The sequence below is a fragment of the Macaca thibetana genome, chromosome 8, assembly GCF_024542745.1.
Source record: "Macaca thibetana thibetana isolate TM-01 chromosome 8, ASM2454274v1, whole genome shotgun sequence".
NCBI lineage: Eukaryota > Metazoa > Chordata > Mammalia > Primates > Cercopithecidae > Macaca > Macaca thibetana.
The window spans coordinates 26,934,190-26,949,545 of record NC_065585.1 but is presented as its reverse complement, the minus strand read 5'-3'; the positions used below and the strand labels follow the sequence as shown (position 1 = coordinate 26,949,545).

The 15,356-nt window shown below is 40.1% G+C and overlaps 1 protein-coding gene across 2 annotated transcripts in view; it reads right to left on the bottom strand.

Annotated features, from left to right (window-relative positions):
- SAMD12 (sterile alpha motif domain containing 12) overlaps positions 1-15,356 on the bottom strand; it is a 478,056-nt gene that overhangs the window by 29,740 nt on the left and 432,960 nt on the right. The window lies entirely within an intron of this gene.

Genomic DNA, 15,356 nt, shown 5'->3' with positions numbered 1-15,356 from the left:
AATAATCAATGAAATAAAGAAATACACAATTTCAGAGAATTTTAGTCCCACTGCACAAAATAAAGCAAGACAAAAGGGTAAAAAGTGGGGATGAAGACTTTCTTTATTTTTTCCCCATTTTATATTGATAAGTTTCAAATCTACAGAAAAGTTAAAATAATAATATGCAACGAATATGCATTTTCTCATTACCCAAATCCATCAGTTATTAACATAACGCCACACTTGCTTTCTTTCTCCCCTGTATGTGTGCATGTCTTTATGTACTTCTTTGTGTACACATGTGTGGGTTTTTGTTGTTGTATCATTTAGAATAAGTTATAAATATCACGGAATTTTAACTCTAAATAGTTCAGCAAATATTTCCAAAGAACAGGATATTTACCTGTGTGACCACAATGCCATATGACTTTCAAAAAATTTAGTAGTAAAGCAAAACAAAAACAGAAAAAACTGGGAGGCATCATATTACCTGACTTCAAACTATACTACAAGGCTAACCAGCTGGGTGCTGGTACAAAAACAGACACATAGACCCATGGAACAGATTAGAGACCTCAGAAATAAAGCTGCACACCTACAACCATCTGATCTTCAACAAAGCCAACAACAACAAGCAACAGGGAAAGGACTCCCTATTTAATAAATGGTGCTGGGATAAGTATAATTGGATAGCCATAGGCAGAAGATTGACACTGGACCCCTAGTTTTACCATATATGAAAATCAACTCAAGATGGATTAAAGAATTAAATGTAAAACCTAAAACTATAAACCCTAGGAGAAAACATAGGAAATACCATTCTGGACATTGCCTTGGGCAAAGACTTCATGACAAAGACTCCAAAAGCGATTGCAACAAAAATAAAATTTGACAAGTGGGAGCTTATTAAACTAAAGAGCTCTTGTGCAGCAAAAGGAACTATCCCCACTGTAAACAGAGAACTTACAGAATGGGAGAAAATATTTACGAACTATGCATCCAGCAAAGATCTAATATCCGGAATCTATAAGGGATCTAAACAAATCAACAAGCCAAATCAAATGACCCCATTAAAAATGGGTGAAGGACATGAAAAGATGCTTCTCAAAAGAAGACTTACATATAGCCAACAAACACGAAAAAATGCTTAATATCACTAATCATTAGGGAAATGCAAATCAAAACCACAATGACATATCATATCACACCAGTCAGAATGGCTATTATTAAAAAGTCAAGAAGTAACAGATGCCGGCAAGATATTGGAGAAAAGGGAACTTATATATATTGTTGATGGGAATGTAAATTAGTTCAGCCACTGTGGAAAGCAGTTCAGAGATTTTTTCAAAGAACTTAATAGAATTACCATTTGACCCTGCAATCCCATCACTTGGTATATACCCAACAGGCACAGTGGCTCATGCCTGTAATCCCAGCACTCTGGGAGGCCGAGGCAGGCGGATCACAAGGTCAGGAGATCGAGACCATCCTGACTAATACGGTGAAACCCCATCTCTAATAAAAATACAAAATATCAGCTGGGCATGGTGGCATGCGACTGTAGTCCCAGCTACTCAGGAGACTGAGGCAGGAGAATTGCTTGAACCCGGGAGGCGGAGGTTTCAGTGAGCTGAGATTGTGCCACTGCACTCCAGCCTGGGAGACAGAGTGAGACTCCATCTAAAAAAAGTAAAAAGACAACAGGTGCTGGAGAGGATGTGGAGAAATAGGAACACTTTTACACTGTTGGTGGGATTGTCAACTAGTTCAACCATTATGGAAAACAGTATGGCGATTCCTCAAGGATCTAGAACTAGATGTACCATATGACCCAGCCATCCCATTACTGGGTATATACCCAAAGGATTATAAATCATGCTGCTATAAAGACACATGAACACGTATGTTTATTGCGGCACTATTCACAATAGCAAAGACTTGGAATCAACCCAAATGTCCATCAGTGACAGACTGGATTAAGAAAATGTGGCACATATACACCATGGAATACTATGCAGCCATAAAAAAGGATGAGTTTGTGTCCTTTGTAGGGACATGGATGCAGCTGGAAACCATCATTCTTAGTGAACTATCACAAGAACAGAAAACCAAACACCGCATGTTCTCACTCATAGGTGGGAACTGAACAATGAGATCAGTTGCACTCGGGAAGGGGAACATCACACACCGGGGCCTATCATGGGGAGGGGGGAGGGGGGAGGGATTGCATTGGGAGTTATACCTGATGTAAATGACGAGTTGATGGGTGCTGACGAGTTGATGGGTGCAGCACAGCAACATGGCACAAGTATACATATGTAACAAACCTGCACGTTATGCACATGTACCCTAGAACTTAAAGTATAATAATAAAAAATAATTTAAAAAAAAGTAAAAAGAAAAAAGAATATAAAAAAGAATATAAATTGTTCTATCATAAAGACACGTGCATGTGTATGTTAATCACAGCACTATTCACTATGGCAAAGATATAGAATGAATCTAGATGTTCATCAATGGTGCACTGGATAAAGAAAATGTGGTACATATACACCATAGACTACTACACAGCCATAAAAAAGAATGACATCATGGCCTTTGCAGCAACATGCATGGAGCCGGAGGCCATTATCCTAAGTGAATTAACGTAAGAACAGAAAACCAAATGCTGCATGTTCCCACTTATAAGTGAGAGCTAAACAATGAGGACACATGGACACAAAGAAAGGAGCATGGGGTCTATTCAAGGATGGGAGAAGGGTGAGAACTGAAAAATTACCCATCCTATTGGGTATTATCCTGATTATCTGGGTGACAAAATTACTGGTACACCAAACCCCTGTGACACACAATTTACACATGTAACAAATCTGCACATGTACCCCTTAAACCTAAAATTTAAAAAAAAATACCACTATTGTATGTAACAACATTATTTAACATGGAGTGAAATTTGATTTTTCCTCAATTTTCCCATAAATGTCCTTCATAGTTGTTTTTGCTATTGTTTGTGTGGGAAAGTGGTTATTTGGGTGATGAAAAAAAGTTTCTCTACAGATGTGGCTTTTGAGAAAAGACAAGAGTGTTGAGAAAGAAACAGTTGTGTGGTGATGTAGTACATAAGCCTAGACATGGAGGAGAGTAAGGTCCCAAGGTGGGAATGAGAGGATGCGTTTCAGATATCACAAAATTGCGCATGAACAAGAGGGAGCGTGTTGGTCAGAGAAGTTGGAGAGGCAGTTGGTAGCAGATGATGCAGAGCTTATGGAGCTGCTCATGAGTTGAGTTGAGTTTTGTATTAAGTCTACAGGGGAAGACACAGAGGATTTTTTTTTTTTTTTTTTTGAGACAAGATCTCATTCTGTCACCCAGGCTAAAGTGCGGTGGTGCAATCAGAGCTCACTGCAGCCTCTACTTCCTGGACTCAAGCCACCATCCTGTTTCAGCCTTCTGAGTAGCTGGGATGATGGGCATGCACCATGTCCAGCTAATTTTTTTTTTTTTAATCTTTTGTAGATACAGGATTTCACTGTGTTGCTCAAGCTGGTCTCAAACTCCAGGGCTCAAGCAATTCTTGTGCCTCAGCCTCCCAAAGTGCTGAGATTATAGGCATGAGCCATTGTGCCCAGCCACCACTAAGGATTAATACCTGGGAAGGAAGCTAGGCACGGTGGCTCATAAATGGATGTAATCCCAGCATTTTGGGAGGCCGAGGCAGGATTGCTCAATCCCAGGAGCTTGAAGCTGCAGTAAGCTATGATCACACCTCTGCATTTCAGCCTGGCTGACAGAGTGAGATCCTGTTTTTGAAAACATAAAATAAAATAAAAAATAAACATAAAGGAGATGCCATTAGAAATTAAAAACTGAGAAGCAATGTGGTCTGACTGATGTTTTGAATAGATCATTCTCTGTGCCATGTGGAGAAAAAACTGAGTTGGGCAAGTGTGTGGTAGGAAGAGGCCCTTTCAGAATCCCAGGTGGCTGATACACATACAGGTTTATCTGCTCCCATCTGGTCTAACCACACTGCCATACACTTCTCTTGAAACTTCTCAACCACTGTTCCTATGCTGAATTGAAACGTCCATAAATCTGAAAACCTGAAGCCGTCACACGGTGGCCCAATTTGTCAAACAGCAGTTTAGTTTTGCTATCCAGGTATGTTTGGGTAATTCTGAGTACAGTATTTTTTAAATGTTTTTCTTATCTTACTATTTTATAAGAACAAATGGAAAATAAAACACTAAATGTTTGAGACTAGAGTTAAGAAGCATAAGCCAAATACGTTTAGTATAGTTAAAACCTAAATTGAGGTTATTAATCAGTCGAAAGTGGTAAATCTTATTTTAAGCCAAGCAACGTTTTGTTCAATTGCAAAGGAAAAGGAGCTTAAAGACCATAGTCACACTTATGGAAATGCATACAAGAAACATCTGAAAAAAGTGAGGGACAGTTAGGAATTACATACTAAGTTTTGGCTCTTTTGGACAAAGTACTTTCTGTAAAGCATAAAAACCTATTGCATGATTTTTCAAACACTAGGTTTTTAAAATTAAAAAAATTTTTTTTTTTAGACAGTCTCCCTCAGACTGGAGTGTAGTGGGATAATCTCAGCTCACTGCAACCTCCGCCCCCTGGGTTCAAGTGATTCTCCTGCCTCAGCCTCCCGAGTATCTGGGATTACAGGCGAGCACCACCATGCCCAGCTAATTTTTGTATTTTTAGTAGAGACGGATTTCGCCATGTTGGCCAGGCTGGTCTTGAACTCCTGGCCTCGGGTGATCCGCCTGCCTCAGCCTCCCAAAGCTCTGGTTTTATAGGCGTGAGCCACCATGCCTGGCCACACATTTCTTATATTGAATTAGTTAGAATAATTAATGTTAACTGCCACAGCAAACAAATCCTGAAAGCTTGACAGCTTACACACACAAAAAGCTATTTCTTGCACATGCAAAGTCTAATGTACGTGGGACACCTCTTTCTTTGTAGCCTCACCATCTGGCAAGTGTGGCTCTGAAAGTAGCCTTGGATACTCAGAAGAGAAGCACAGAATGAGGCCGTCTGCCTGTTCATGCTTCTGCCCAGGGAGTTGGGAGGGCATCATCACTTCAGTTTATAGTCCATAGGACTCGCTCCTCCCCATGGCTGGCAATGGATGCAAGCATTTGGAATTCTTGGGGACTGTCAGTAATTTCTTTACAGTTATCATACATGAAGGCAAAGAATTCTAAACAAGGGGCCAGGTGGGATGGCTCAGGCCTCTAATCCCAACACTTCGGGAGACCGAGGCGGGCAGATCAACTGAGGTCGGGAGTTTAAGACCAGCCTGACCGACATGGAGAAATCCCATCTCTACTAAAAACACAAAATTAGCCAGACTTGGTGGTGCATGCCTGTAATCCCAGCTACTCAGGAGGCTGAGGCAAGAGAATCGCTTGAACCTGGGAGGCAGAGGTTGCAGTGAGCGGAAATCGCACCATTGCACTCCAGCCTGGTCAACAAGAGTGAAACTCCGTCTCCCCGCCCCAAAAAAGCAGAAGAATTCTAAACAAGGAAGTCTTCATGGATGCTTGATGTGGCTGGCCAGGTACGAAGGGTAGTATTTGGAGTAGGAGATGCAGAGGAGTTAAGAGCACTATCTTCTTTTAGAGCTCTCTTTCGGAAAACTTCCTTTTCTCTTCCTCCTGGCCTCACGTTTTCTCCCTTACCTTTTAAAGATGAAGTCATTACTAGAGTCAGGCCCAGGTGAAAGAGGCCTAATGCCAACCAAGCACTTAGGTCATATTCTGGCTTAGGCCAGAAGAAGCAAAAGCGGGTGTTTGCGGTTCACTATCTGGCTCATGCAGGTACGGGACTAGGCAGGATTTTTGGATCAAAACTGTGGGTACTTAAAAAGCCCGGATTAATCTGGATTACCCCTCATACTATCAGATATTTGCAACAGCAAAAGGCCATGAGGCAGCATTCAGAGTCCAGCCCAGCATCTACTATCACAGCTTAGCGTGGCCACTGAAGGTGACAATTTAAATCATGTGAAGAACTAAATTCAGAAACAACACTCGGCATCAAAGTACAGTTGCTTTAGAAGTTTAGCCCAGTTGCCGGCTCCCTCGGCTGGACTCAGTGCCCAGTAGACGGGGTTGAATTAACAATATGTCAGCTCCCTTCTCTGTGGCTCCTCAGGGGGCTGAAATGACACCTGCACAGGGCTAGCCAGCTTTGGAAGCCTGCTGTGTTCTGAATCCTTTATCTTTTCTCCTAGGATCAGCTGGAGAACTAGAATATCTGTCCCTGTCTCATCCACTGTGGCCAAGCGAGAGGAGAGGCTGACCAGAAATTCTGATTACTCACATTTGCTTCTGTGGCACTTAAGGAATATGGGTCTGACAAACAATTGATGAGAGCCAAAGGTTTGGGATTATAGACACTTATATGCCAAAAATATGTAATACTCACAAATATCCATGTACACACCACGACCCTTCCCTTCTACCTCCTTCCTGCCCACAACCCACTGACCCCGGGTCATTTCCTAAGTATCTTGCAGTTAGGCAGAGCCACGTGGCTCATTCTGTCTAGCGGGCGATAGCTGTGAGTGTTTCGTGCCTTTCTCTCTCTCTCTCTCTCTCTCTCTCTCTATATATATATATATATATATATATTTTTTTTTTTTTTTGAGGCAGTGTCTCACTCTGTTGACGAGGTTGGAGAGCAGTGGTGTGATATTGGCTCACTGCAACCTCCGCCTCCCAGGCTCAAGCAATCCTCCCACTTCAGGCTCCCAAGTAGCTGGGATTACTGGCACGTGTCACCACATGCAGCTATTTGGCAGAGTCAGAGTTTCATCAAGTTGCCCCGACTCACTCAAAATCCTGGGCTCATGTAATCCTCCTGCTTTGACCTCCCAAGGTACTGGGATTATAGGCACGAACCACTGCACCCAACATCATGCCCTTCTCTTCCTTTGCTTATGGGCCTGGAATCCAGGTTTTCCAGATGCTTAGAGCCTCCACTGTCAGTCTGAGTACTGTGGGGAACAGATTCCCCTACACCCTTACCTGAGTCAGGCATGTAAGATAAACCAGAATAAATGGTTTAGTGTACTAAGCTATTAAAACGTTTTAAATTTTGTATTAATTTTTTGTTTGTTTGTTTTAGAGATGGGGGTCTTGCTATGTTGCCCAGGCTGGACTTGAACAACCTTGATCAAGAAATTCTACTGCTTCAGCCTCTGGAGTAGCTGGGACTACAGGTGCATACCACCACATTCAGCTAAACTATTGAAATTTTAAGTTTTATTTCTGGTTACCATAGCACAATCTAACCTATTATGACTAATGTCAGATTCACAATAACATCTTGGCTCTGCCACTTGCTATTTTGGGCCTCTATTTTGTCATCTATAAAATGGAGATCATAAGACTTACTGCAAGGACTGTCATATTTTTGTCTGTCTTGCATCCATTCCTTCTGAGCACTGCTCCTACCTCAAAATTCCATGAGATCCTTTTGCTGTCAATCTGGGGATCCACTTTGCCCACAACAGGGCAGCCAATTAGAGAGCCACATCTTCTTGGACACCCTGATTTGGCCAAGGTGTAGCATGTGACCCCAAAATAGCCAATCAGAGGTCCATTTTCAGGACAGGTGGATGTCATGAGAGAGGGTCCCTTTCTGCATAAGCCTGGGGCTGTGAGACGTCATCTTTGCTATTCATGGAAGAAAGCAGCACTTGTGAATACTAAGAGACTGAGCTAAACAGCCCATCCAGTCCCGGTTTTTCTCTATTACATCATCAAATCTTTCTCTTTCTGTCTCTCTGCTTAAGGTAGTTTGAGTTGGGCTTTAGTCACTAGCAGCTGAAAGAGTCCTGTCCAATGCCCCTGCCTTGGAGTTATTCGAAGGATTAAATAAAACAGTATATTAAAGTACCTGCCAAATTACAAATGCACTAAACGTAATTGCTATTCTAGCTGAGGTTGGTTGCTAGAGGGCTTTAGTCATGAGCATGTTATCTTGCTTATTCCTTATTCTCAATCCTTTAGGTAACCTTAAGATTTGATGAGCTCATAAACTGAGATCACATTATTTTGGACCCCACAGATTTTTTTTTCCACTTGGCTGCAATAATCTCTGTCCTTTGCTGCCTTGGAGGGGCATCATAAGAAACAGATATTTGAAAACCTTTATTGCATATGCTGCAGGGAAATTGTCTACTGCTTTACTCGGGGTTCCACCTATAAAGAGACATTAAGAAAATTTTCTCAGACTTACATGGGAAGGAAAGCTTGGTGTCTCCTAAGGTGATACTTCTCCAACTTTTTCACCCCCATCATCAGAGAAGACTGAGCTTATATTCTTAGGTATTGAAGGCATAACCCTCAGCACAGTTCTTAAACATTCACATGACTTTTGCATTATTCTCCATTATACATTCATGTTTATTTTTATGGATGTTGTAAATCCTGTATCAAATCACTATGATGGCCTCAAGGTTGGCATGAAATTTATGGCTTCTTTTTAATAATGATGACCAAAGTGTATAGGCTATGGCTACACCCTTGTCTTAATCTTCTAATGGTACTACATTTTCTCTGATCCTGAATTTTATTTATTTATAACTTTATATTTTATAGTATATGTTCTTATGAATTGCCACAGCTACTTGGTGGAAATAAATGAGTTATGAATAAAAAAGCTCTTGAATAAACATAAAAAAACACTTGACGAGCCTGAAATTATACCATATGAGGGCACTGGGTATTTACTTGGTTTCCTACTAAAGCCATCTCACCCCAATTTAAGTTAAATTGAATAACACATTGAACAAAAAAGAATGTTTAAAATTTTGAGATGAACAGCACAAAAAGATGTAGCATACATTAATACCAATTTTGGAAGATGGATGTTGGAACAGTGTTTGAAAGAACAGGTCTATTTGCTTCCTTTTCACCAAAGGGAATAGGAAAAATATTTTTGTTAACAGAAATGTTTATTATATCTTTAGCTTCACACATGAGGACAGAAATTATGCAATAGCAATATCTGTACTTTAAAAATAAACACCCAATATCGAATTAGCTGGTCTTTTGGATACCCTTACAAGCATCAAAGAATAGAAAAATGCAGAATGCGGACTACAAATCAAATGCCTGCTCACTTACCTATGTCCTTTCCTGGGCAGTATTCTCCGTGAAGACTGGACTTTGTACAATCTCCTGTTGTATTCCCAGGGCCTCACATTGGGGGGCACCCAGTAAGTACTTGTAGAATGAATCACGACCACCTCCCCTTTTCCTGTGAGAGGAACTTTGCTGCATCTTGGCGGCTAAGTCATTGCTGGCTATGTGTCTTCTTCTATCATATCTTCTTCACCAACTGAATTCTGTGCAATTCTTTAAAGCAGGAGTTCTTAAGATGAGATGGGTTCAGAAAGTTCTTGAATCCACTGAAAAGGTATGCCGAAGTTTGTGCACTGGGTACATTTTTTGAAAAGAGCATGCATAGCTTTCAGCAGTGGTTTTTCAAAGAACTTGTGATCCTGAAGAGTTTAAGGACCACTTAGGCAAGGGATTAATTGTCTAGTGTAGTGCTTTGTGTATAGTGGGTGCCCAGTACATGGATATACAGTTTAATGGTTGAGATTTTTATGTTTCCCAGTCAGAAATAACTGGGTTAGCTCTGTGATATAGCCTAATAACCGAGTCCCTGTAAGCCTTAATTTCTTTATGTGTGAAATGGGAAATACAATATCTTACTGTTATTATTATTTTTAATTTTAGTAGCTTTAGGGGTACAAGCGGGTTTTGGTTACCTGGATAAACTGTATCATGGGGAAGTCTGGAATTTCAATGTACTCATCACCCAAGTAGTGTACATTGTACCCAGTAGGGAGTTTTTCTTCTCTCACCCCTCTCCCACCCTCCCGCCTTCTGAATCTCCAGTGTCCATTACCACTCTGTGTGCCTTTGCATACCCATAGCTTAGCTCTCACTCATGAGAACATGCGATATTTGTTTTTCAATTTCTGAATTACTTCACTTAGAATAATGGCCTCCAGGGAAACGATAATATCCAACAGAATATTGTTACAATTAAATGAGGTGATGTAAAGAATATTTGACCCATAGTAAGCACTCAATTAATGGAGCTACTATCTTTGGTAGAGGAATTAAATTGTATTTCAGAGACCAATATCACATACTCACCAGGACTGATTCTCATTATAACAATCTTTGTTTTTCAAAATGAAATAAAATCTATCTATCATCTATCTACCTATCTATCTATCATCTATCTATCTATCTATCTATCTATCTATCTATCTATCTATCTATCTATCATCTATCTATCATCTCTCTCTCTCTCTCTCTATCTATCTACCTATCATCTACTTTAAAAAAGGATTTTGTTTTCACAGAGCAGCATCATTTAATGATTTTGCAATGTGATAGAAATGAATGCAAGAGGAAAACAAAGGCAGGGATGTATCTGTCTTGTCCAGGTTCAGAGACAAAGTATACCTGACCAAAGGGGAATTAGGTCTTTGAAACTCTCCCAGTCTCTTCCCTCTTCCCTCCTGCCTCCACCTCCACCTCCATCACTGTGTGTATGTACACACATGTGCATACAAACACAAAAACACACTCTCAGAAATTTCATTATTTAAGAGTTAGGCAGAAGATCTTTCTGAATCTTTTTTTTTTTTTTTTTCTGAGACAGAGTCTCACTCTATCACCCAGGCTGGAGTGCAGTGGCACAATCTCTGCTCACTGCAACCTCCGGCTCCCCGGTTTAAGAAATTCTTGTGCCTCAGCCTCTGGAGTAGCTGGGATTATAAGCACCCACCACCATGCCTGGCTAATTTTTTGTAGTTTTAGTAGAGACAGGGTTTCACTATCTTGCCCAGGCTCATCTTGAACTCCTGACCTCAGGTAATCCACCCGCCTCGGGCTCCCAAAGTGCTGGGATTACAGGCATGAGCCTGCTGCGCCGGGCTCCTTCTTTAAAATATAGTTCTGAATTCACCCTCTCTCTAACTCCCCTAATTTAATTTTTGAATAGAGTGTCTTCAAAGGGAGTGTCAAGTTTGATAGCATTTGTTCTTTTTGTTGAAGTCTTTGAAAGACTTCTTTTTTCCTGATTCCATTGTATCCAAGAATAATCTTTAAAGATTTTTGGCTTAACCAATAAAAATCAATACCTGTTTGTGTTGATGAAGTTACCAACTGCGGACTTGTGTGCTTGTGTCATTGCTCAAATTCTAGTCCAAATTTTTGTTTTCTTTGAAAAACTGCTTCTATAACACCTGGGAGACAAAAATATTTGTAAGATGAAAGCATTCTCTTTAGTATTAAGAAGGAAAGTGAACTATGGTGTATTAGAAGCTTCTAGATTTTCTAATTATGTGCTTACTTTATTTTAAATTATGTTTAATTTGTTGTTTCAAAAGTTTTTGGGGTACAGGTCATTTCTGATTACACGGATAAGTTATTTAGCAGTGATTTCTTCGATTTTGGTGCACCCATCAACCGAGCAGTGTAAACTGTACCCAGTATGTAGTCTTTTATCCTTCACCCCCTTCTCCCTCCCCACTGAAAGTCCCCAAAGTCCATTATATATTCTTATGGCTTTGCATCCTCATAGCTTAGCTCCCACTTATAAGTGAGAACATATGATATTTGGTTTTCCATTCCTGAGTTACTTCACTCAGAATAATGGCCTCCAGCTCCATCTGAGTTGCTGCAAAAGAATTATGTGCTTACTTTAAAAGCAAAGCTGAGGATAAGATTGTACAAAATTAGAACTGAACTGAAGTAGTGTGCTGCAAAGGGATTACAGGAGTCCATCTATTCCAAACCCCTAATATTCCAGAAGAGAATGTTAAAATATAGAGAGATGTGAGCCTTGGCCAAGGTTATGCACTTGTTCCCCCTTCTCCATTCATGGCTGGTGAAAGGGCTTGGATGTGATAGGCTAATTGGGTTGAACATGTAGTGACTAGTTTGTAATTATTTTCATTAATAGAAAGTGGCAGGTTTGTTTTTAGCCCACTTTTTTATACCCCAGGTGTCTATCTCTCTCTCAGGGGATCCATCTGTGGCACCACCTCTTTCCTGAGGGTCTGCACACTCACCTGCTTGAAAGAACATTGCCATGAAGCACTGGTTGGCTTAGAACGGTATTTCCAAAAGTGTTTGTTCTATTGGCTGTAAATTGGTATTCTCTTGGGGAAAACAGTTGATGCTTGAATGAATTTTGAAAGTGCTACACTGAACAAATGTGTATGATTATTTCCTGCAAGACTTCTCAGAGCCTTTAATGTGCTAATAGGCATCCCAAGTCTCTAGGACAAGGGTAAAGTACATCTATCTTTTTTTCTTTTTTTGATACGGAGTCTCGCTCTGTCACCCAGGCTGGAGTGCAGTGGCGCCATCTCGGCTCATTGCAAGCTCCACCTCCCGGGTTCACGCCATTCTCCTGCCTCAACCTCCCGAGTAGCTGGGACTACAGGCGCCTGCCACCACGCTCGGATCATTTTTTGTATTTTTAGTAGAGACAGGGTTTCACCATGTTAGCCAGGATGGTCTCAATCTCCTGACCTCATGATCCGCCCACCTTGGCCTCCCAAAGTGCTGGGATTACAGGCGTGAGCCACCGCGCCCGGCCCATCTATCATATTTTTAGAGCTGACTTGATTATGGAACATTCTTGCATCTCTCCCCAACCCCAGCATCTCGGAACAAATGGGTATTAAGTTATCCTTCCAGAGATATTTTCCTTTTAATATAGGCTACTTAAGAAGAAGTTATTTGTTGAGCTGCTTATTTCTCTTAGTGTGTAAGACCTCTAAGCTCAGGAAAAATGTCATTCATCTCTGAATCAATAATACTTAGACCAGTACCATGAACAGTTCTTGGCACATAGGACAAATGGCACAAGATCCACCTATGTTTGTTAAAACATGAAAAGATTTCAAGTCCCACAAGGAGTACTTACTGGAACTAGAATTTAAACCATCAACGGCAACCAAATTAATCTTCTGTTACTCTCCTTTTTTTTTTTTGAGTCATCAATTTCACAGCTCTGGGGCAAGAATTACTAAAAAAAAATCAAGAAAAATTGATTTTCTTAAAGAAAATCATTAAGAAAAATATTGTATTATCATATCCCTTTTTCTTCTTTTCTCACTAAAGAAAAATTCAACGTTTACTAGTTTTGTTTTAATGATTTTGAAAGGGAGAATCACGACAAGGATAGAAAAGCTGAGCTGGAGAGGCAGAAGTGGGAAAGTTATATGGAAAAGGGTTGAGATTTAGAAGCATTCTTCCCGAGAGAGAGAGAAGAGTTAAAATGGAAGGAAGCAGCTGCCTTTGGGTGGAGGATAATGAGGGTAGCATAGATGGGAAGTAGGATTTTAAGATACTTTCTGAGTAACTCATACCCACACCTCCACCCACACACTCAGTTTTGGAAGTATCATGAAGGACAAAGTAAAATCTCACAATGTTTTCATATGCATTCTTATTCCCTTCTTGAACTTTCCTGCAGAGACTGGACCATGGGAACCTAATTAATATTTGGGTTACACTACTAAAAGGAGAGAAATATGACAGAAAAATAGAACCCTGTCAACTTTTCCACTTCTCATGAGAAAGGGAACATCATCACTTGTAAAACAACTATATAACATTTCTCATGATCTAGTACCACTTTGTATTTCTCCAGTGCTACACAAAAATGTGATCGTAGTTGTCTTTATTAAAGCTTGTTTTTAGCTAATTTTTCAATATTTGCACAATGTCTGTGAAAAATAAGGGAAAGCTATTTTACAATGTACATACATCTATATGCTTTACAAATAGAAATTGGAGAAAGTTTTAACAATTCTAATGATTTCATCATCAACAGAGAAAACCTCAACCAAAGCCAGCTCTTGGCAAAAAAGATAAATAGGAAACTAAAATGCATTTAAGGATTCCTCTAGCACAAGATAACCAGTACTGCACTTCACGTTTGCTGGTCTCACAAAAAAGTTTTATAAGATTCTGAATAATCTTAGGTTGAAAAATTATCTTGGTGGTCTCAACTGAACTTCTCACAGACATCACTGTCCTTGATCCAAATATAGCTACCATGTTTGCCCCAGGTATCATGAGTTACCCAAACGCTGAGATGGCAGGAAGGCTTTTCTTTGTATTGGCAAAGTGGTATATAGGAGAATCTGCCTACTCCTCGTTTGGGGAGAACCTGTTAACTAAAGCTTTCACCTACCTCAGAAAACACATCTGGTGTAGTCTTTATTACTATGAGTTAATTTGTGTAATGAAGTGTTTGTAGAGGTTGCTAGGCTCAGTAGGCAGGAAGAAAATAAGCCAGGAAAAACAGGTCACCAAGTTTAATTCAGTTCACCTAACATTTGTTGAGTAACTATGATGTTGAGCAACTATAATGTGCCAAGAGATGGGGATACAAAGACAGATAACTGCTCTACCCTAAAAAGAAGAAAGGAGAAGGGTAAATGGGTTGGGGGGAGAGAGAGAGAGAGAGAGAGAGAGAGAGAGAGAGAGAGATGGGAGAGAAAAAGGGAGGGTAGAGATGAGATAGAGGAAGAGGAAGGCACATGGAGAAAGGTTTTAAGACAAGCCTACAAAAGAGAGAGGTAAGTTAAAGGCAGAGGACTAACAAAGGAAAAGGAAGAAAATAATAAGAGAAAGAGACAGGAAGAGAAGAAATAGTTAGAAATGATCCCAAAAGGTAAAGACAAAGAGAATGTTTTGTTTGGGGGCTCTGGCTTTAACATCTTCTAAAAAGGTTAACCGACAACGAGGTGGTTCCATTTTCTGTGTTCAAAATCTTTAAGCAGAGAAAGTAGGAGAAAATTGTGCTTTTAGGGTTGCAAGGTATATCAAAAGATTTAGGTTTATACGTGGAGTCAGTAAGCTAACCTAAAAGGTTATCACAGGTTTTACGTTTGAAAACCTTTTTCAGAAAACCAAACACACACTAGATTTACAGTAAGCATGTAATAAAAAAGACAATGGGTGCCTCCTTTCTTTTTAATGCAGTTTCTAAGTGCTTTTTTCTTTCTGGGAAAGAAGTGTTTCTCCTGTACTGGTTGAGGCAATTCATCATATTAAGTAAAGTCAGAGTGTCTATAAGTACTCATTATGATGTCTCCTTGAGAAAAGGAAGGCTGAAAATGGTAGTTTAGAGCAGGAAAATGGTCAATTGTTTATATCTGGTGTATCATATTATTCAGGGGATTTTTTTTAAGTTTGAGGAAAATGTCCCTTTAAAAATATATGGAGGTGTGTGGAGGGTATTGCAGATGTTTGCCGCACTAGAGGCTGGCTATGCCAAATCTGTTT